Source organism: Dipodomys ordii, unplaced genomic scaffold (assembly GCF_000151885.1).
Source record: "Dipodomys ordii isolate 6190 unplaced genomic scaffold, Dord_2.0 Scaffold1, whole genome shotgun sequence".
Lineage (NCBI taxonomy): Eukaryota > Metazoa > Chordata > Mammalia > Rodentia > Heteromyidae > Dipodomys > Dipodomys ordii.
The window spans coordinates 14,614,378-14,621,341 of NW_012267217.1; positions in this window are offsets into that span (position 1 = coordinate 14,614,378).

Genomic DNA, 6,964 nt, shown 5'->3' on the forward strand with positions numbered 1-6,964 from the left:
CACACACACACACACACACACACACACACACACAATCAAGTCATGAACAGTTTTTCTCTGCTTCGTGCATGCTGTCGTGATGTCCTTCTCACCAGAGGCCCCAAAGCAATGAATCTGTCTGACAATAAATTAATGAACTGAACCTCTGAAACCAGAAGACAAAAATAATCCTACTATCTCTGTAAATTGTTTACCTTAAGTGTTTATTACATTAACACAAAGCTGATTAATACAGAGACACAGGCATACTAGTAAAAGTTCTAGAATTCTCTTATTGAAAAATGGCTTAAAGGAAGCTATTCAAGTTGAAATGTTTTTGGAGCCATGCCTCAAAGCTGCCTTTGTAAAATACATTCTTTAATTTGCTGTTAGTGTCTGGGCTGAGGCTTGCCCCCAAAATCCACTGTAGATAAAAGCAGACTGACAGTCTCTGAGTTACTTCATTGTTTCAAAATCGTTCATTCCTTTCTGACAATACAATAAAGCTGTCTTTAATTCTGGTTTTGGAAAGATTACCTGAGGGTTTCTTTTTTCTGAAATCCTTGAAGAGTGGGAGAGAAAGTCACATGGGAAAGCAAGAGAAAATTAGAGCAAAAGACAAAAACAAAAAGAAATTTGAGAGCTGGAAGCAGTGGCTCACATTTGTAATCCCAGATATTTGAAAGGCAGAGATAGGAGGACCAGGCAAATATTAGTTAGACCCTATGTTAAAGAACAATCTAGATAGAGTAGTATATACTCCAAGCTACTCTGGAGAAAGAGATAGAAGGAGTACACTCCAAAGCTAGCCCTGGGTAAAAACAGACACCCTACCTGAAATATAACTAAAGCAAAAAGATCTGGAGAGCGTGGCCCAGATGTAAAGTGCTTTGTAAGCACAAGGCCCTAATGACCTTACAAGATAAGACTCAAGAATACTAAATGGCTCCAGAACTTTGGGAGTGTGACTTTGCCATCTTTTAAATATTTATACTGCTTTATTTTCCCCAAATTTATTTCTTAGCACCTGGTAGAGATTCTTCTTCTAGTCATTATATTTTGTCATCATGTTTATCTTTTCCAGATCCAAAATGCTCTCAACCATGTGTTTCAAAACTACGTTGTGGCAAACTGTGGTTTAAGTTTCCTTATCTTTCCCTGAGCAGTGTGAGAATGCAGGACAGTCACTCCTTCATGCCTTTAACATGCAAGGTGCTTGGGACTAGTTCTCCATCATACATCTCAGCTATAAACTCCTCTCTCCAGCTGAGTAATTAATTCTAAGTCCTAACATGAATTCCTAGTAATAAAAATCTAAAGGGGCTCTCTTATGATTGGCTCCTTATAAAACTGATCATTTCAATGTGAGTTTTTCTACTCCCTATATTTTCCAAGAAAGAAACAGCATTTTCAGGAGAATGGACTTTATTAGTGTCAAGGGAGAACCACCGAGTCAGAAGTCTCTGCAGAGCTTGAAACTGTGCGAGAGTTTGTGATTGTTTTCTTACCTCTGAAATGTTTCTGCATCAAGTGGTGCCCACACTCTCTCTTTCTCTGTCAACTATCTTGTTGGCTTTACCTTGTTGACTATCTCTAATTAAATGATAAGTGGCTGAGTCTTTTCCTGAATCCTCTTTGATTACCAATTATACTTAGGCTTTTATCTCAATTGTCAAAAATGTATTTGTTGACTAGAATTTTCAAAGAAAATAAAAACTTTAATGACTCAAAATTGCTGGTCTCACTCTACCAGTTTTTTCAAGAAGTTTGAGATGATTTGTGGACCTTGAATGGTTTGATTTTAATCTTCAAGGCTCAGTTCTCAAATTAATGTGTATGTAACCTGATAATGTTAGCCGGATGCTTCGGAGCCCTTGCCTTAGATGTGTGTCAATAAAAATTCTGACATGGGGGTCTAGTGAAACAGAAAGGAACTTTACTGAAGAGTGGAAATTGTGCAAACCTGGGCAATCTCACAACCAAATGTTCTCAGGACACCGTTTCCTTGCATTAGATAAAGTCCTGGGTTATTAGGGCTGGAGTCCCTAACAGCAGGAGGGTTATGAAGGCAGATATTTTCATAACTTTTCTTTTCTAAAATTGGTGCCTCTGATGCTAAAAGTAGAGTGGGCTCCTTATAGGCTGTCTTTCTTTGGAAAGGGTGCTGTGTTCTGTGCAGGCTCTTTAGTCTTGACCCTGCTAGATGGGGTGGAGGAAGTTCCTTCCTTTATTTGTCCTACTGTGTTTGTTAAATATACTAAGTCCATCAGCAGACGTCATGGTAGCAAAAATTACAAGATCACAAGGAATAGCTACAAAGACCTTAGGCTCCAGGGCTTCTCCATCTGTTGATAGATATAAACTCAAGCAATTGGGCATCTTCTAGTCTATGTATGGATTTTAAATAGTACACTAACGTGAGGTAATTTAGGGAGCCTACTATTTCTATCATGGTAATTTTCTGAACTTTACCTTTATTAATAAAACAAGGAAATACATTGGTATAATAATTGTATAAGCTATAAAACATTATATAAACATGTAATTTATTATAAACTCAGTCTTTCCTTAAACTAATCTTTCCTTAAAAATAACACAAAATGTAATATGGAATATTGTTTTTGGTAGAGTCCTTCATTGGAGCCTATCTGTAAAAATCCAATAATCTTCCTAATATGTTTGAACTTACATTCGAAAATCAACCAGCAGAGACATTACCCCTTAAAAAACACAATTTCCTCAGAGAGACAAGTAGTTAGTGACAGTCAAATGTTGAGCTAAAAACCTGTGTGTTGCATAATGCCCTGATCTGACCTAAGTTTCTGTAATGCATTACCTTTGCAAACTCAAGGTAAGTTATCAACATTTATATGTTTTTTATTTCTTTCCATGTAAAATGGAACTAACTCTATAGGGTGGCTATGATAATTAAACAAACAACCAAAAATTATATACAACAGTCTAGCACACAGTAGATATAAAACCAATGTCACAATTCCTATTGTTATTGTTGTCATTACTAGCTCATGCCTCTGCTTACACTAGATTTTTTAATTAAGTTTTTGATTGTGAAAATACTGTACAAAGGGCTTACAATTACATGAGCAAGGTAATGAGTACATTTCTTATCCAGCATTGTTACCTCTCCTTTGTTTTTCCCCTACCATCCCTTCTCCATCCTCCCTCAGAGGCCTCCCTCCCCCAACCTAAATTGTAAAGTTCATTTTTTGACATAGCGTCTTGTACATCTCATTGTTGCAATAGGCCAATCTGTATCCCTATTTAAACAATTTAACTTTCATTTCTGTATCAAGCTTCCAATTATTTCACTCAACTATAACTACTTCTTGGAAACCTTCCTCATATCTCATCTGCTCTGAAGTGAATACAAGACAAAGGTACCAGTGACTAAAACTTATAATCCTAAGATGTGAGGATCCCAGATCAAAGCCATTCTGGGTGGGAAAGTGGTAGAATGCTAGCCCTAAGCAAAAAAAGCTAAAGGACAGTGTCCAGTTCCTGAGTTCAAGCCCACCACTGGCATACACACACACACACACACTCCCCAACAACTCCAGAGAAGAATCGAATGAAAGAAGGAAAATGAACAAAAGCAACAAGGAAAAAATTTTCCTGATGATTTTCCTCAAGACTTGCTCAACTGTGGGAAATATGAGATGTCTGAAAATTGTGCAGCTCCAAACTTAAATTTGTCTTCTCCTATCCAAATGTGGCACGGACATCGGGGAGTGAGAATTGCTTCTATCCATGTTGCCATTCACTAAATTCTCACCACTGCAAGTTGTTTGTGTAAAACCAATAATGTACTAGCCAAAGTTAAAGTCATAGGCAAGCTTTATTGATGGCTTTTGCAGTATGAGAGAGGCCAGAACTCAATCTATACTTCACTCTGATAAAATAAAAAGGTGAGAGGTTATTAGATTGCTTGGGAAGTGAGGAGAAAGTACTAGGGAACTTTAGGAAAATGGTTGATCAATGTTGTGATGCATTAAGGAAATGTATGTTTTTTCCCCCTGAGTTTGCATATGTTTTTCTCTGTGATTCGTCATCTGCATTCACTAAGTGAATGTCCTGTATAGACTATAAGTGTTATCTACCTTAATGATTAAAACTCAGGGATGGCTTCCAGATCTATGAGAAAGAACTTTGGGTGGTAAAACTAACAAAGGGTTCTTTATAGATTTAAATGCCTCTGAAAATAGTGGATAACAACTTTTACAATTAAATGTTTTCTAGGGGGTAAGCTCTAAGTTCTAGGCACTGCAGGAGAGAAAAAAAGGGAAGATCCCAATCTGAAATATAAACTATAAAAGGAAAAAAAATAAAAGTTTGCTTGGAATGTGGCTTCAATAGTGGAGCCCTCATCTACCGAATGTGAGGTCTTGAGCTCAAACTTCAGTTTGAACTGCCAGATGAGAAAGTTGTAAGTTTTTATAGAAAGGAACACCAATGCTCTCTTGATATGTTCCTGTTAGGATCTTTGACCCTGGACTACATAGAAAGGAAATATTGACTCTGCATGATTATTCTTCTTTGTCCTTCTCATTTGATTTTCTCCTCTTATCTCAACATACTGAAATTTCAGAATTTTAGCTTCATTGAAATACTGATTTATCTTCAAAGTCTTTCAAATAGGAAATTAATCAAAATGTAAGAGCACTGACCTATAATAGTAATATAAAGCAATACCAGCTCATGTGGAATTGGAGTGTGTGTTTGTGTGTGTAGGTGTGTGTGTGTCTGCATGCATGCACGCATGTGTGTAAATAAAAAGCAATCAATCTCTGAAAGTAAATATTGGTAAAAAGAAATTAGTAATAGTAATTTTGACAGTTTATTCCATCAGCATATTGTTAACACTTTTATATCAAGTAATGATTCCTTATCTCATGGATTAAAATTTTTAAATAAGTTTACCAAATATATTTGGTATCTCTTGTGCTTATTTAAGAAACTGCTTCTTGTTTATTACCAATATAAATAAGCTAAGGGTTTTGCTTTTATGTATAATCTCTGTCAAATAAGCTAGTAATAAACAGAACACAAATTCATGTAGCACATAAAAATGAACTAAATCTTTCTTGACTTCATCAAATCATTAAAAAAAACTATCAAGTATTGTTCAAGAGAACACAACAATTGAGGATTTAATCCACTTAGAATATCAACAAAGAAGCTTTTGAAAATCCTAGAAATTATAATTCATTCTATTTATAAAGAAATAACTTTTTGCAAGGTGACTTTTTTCTTTGAGAGAGCATATTGAGTTCACTCAAGTGATATATTAACTGAAAGTCTATATATCACTAATTCTCTTTGCCTTGGAAGAAAAAGGCAATCACATTGACATAAAATAGTAACAGATAAGACGCAAGGTGCTGAGGAGAAAATGTAGACATAAGTCCTTCTGAACTCTGAAAGTTAAGAGAAATATGTATTGTTCAGAGGTGTGTGTGTGTGTGTGTGTGTGTGTGTGTGCATGCATGCACATGTGTTTGGTTTGATTTAGTTTTGGTTTGTGTGTGTGAATATCTGTACACTAATATTGGTGTTTGAACTCAGGTCTTGTGTTCTTGCTTTGCTTTTTTGCTATTCTAAATGTCTTGAAAAAAGCAAAGAAGAAGCAGCAATGATACTAAAAATAAAGGAAAAGAAGAACCAAGGCCTCAATTTATTAGACAGATAGAGATATTCTCACAAAGTTCTTCATACATGAAAAACTAAACATGCTCTTTAGAGAATGAATCTAAACTAAGCACCATTTCATTTGGTGTATTTGCATACCTAAAATGCCTGGAATATATCTGTGAACTTCACCATGATCTAAACAGGATTAAAAAAATCACTTATTGTCCTCGGGGATGAAACAGAAATAGAATGCTATCAGTGTAACCCCACGCTGCAGCTTAAACATGTCAGGAAATGAATTATCTTTCAGCTTTCTGCAATCCTTGCTAATTACTTGCATTATCTTGTTACCCAGGTTTCACAACAGGTAGTAGATAAATTATAATTGGCATATCCCTAAAGACTGTAGATTAGAAATAAACACATTTAAGAAAAAATATATTGGCTGATTACCTTCAAAAACCTTTAATATACATAGTTAAGAAGTGATTTAAAAACCTTCATCCAACAGTAATGGATCATTTGTCAGTTGTTATTGTAAAGTGATAATGGAATTATTGTGTAGCAGAGTAGCAACTGATGATATTTTGGGAGCTATTTATACACTGGCAAATGTTCAAGACATAGGCTGGGAACTGGCACTGAGGAAGAACTCCCTGCTCTTTGGGAAAAGGGCTATTTTATTCTAAATTTTTCACTCCACATCACAAATCCAATGACTAGTATTGTCAATCAGCAACTGTGATAATTTTTTTATGTTTTTTTATTTTTATTTTTTTATTGTGAGAATACCATACAGAGGAGTTACAATTACATGGGCAAGATAACAACTTTACAACTGTGATAAAATTTATATTTACAGATCTCAGACCTAGGTGAACTCTTATTGGTTTTCTTTCAGGAACAAGAATAAACTAAACAAAGGTACAGAAATATGCTGCTTATCTTGTAAATCACTTCTCTAGTAAGCAACATTTTTTTCATGTTTCAAATATTAAATAAATGAACTTTTAAAGCCATGGATAATGTTTCCTTTAAAATAAGTGAATATGGACAAGTCTCAGTAATTCAGCCAACACTATAAGAATGGAGCTTCAAAATTGGGCTGGGTCAAAAAAGTCTTATCTCCAATTATCTAGAAAAAAGGGGACTGGAGCTGTGGCTCAAGTAGTAGAGCACCAGCAGCTATGACTGAAAAAGCCAGGTGATAGCACAATTTCCTGAGTTCAAGCACTGGTACCAGAGAAAGAAAGAAAGAAAGAAAGAAAGAAAGAAAGAAAGAAAGAAAGAAAGAAAGAAAGAAAGAAAGAAAGAAAGAAAGAAAGAAAGAAAGAAA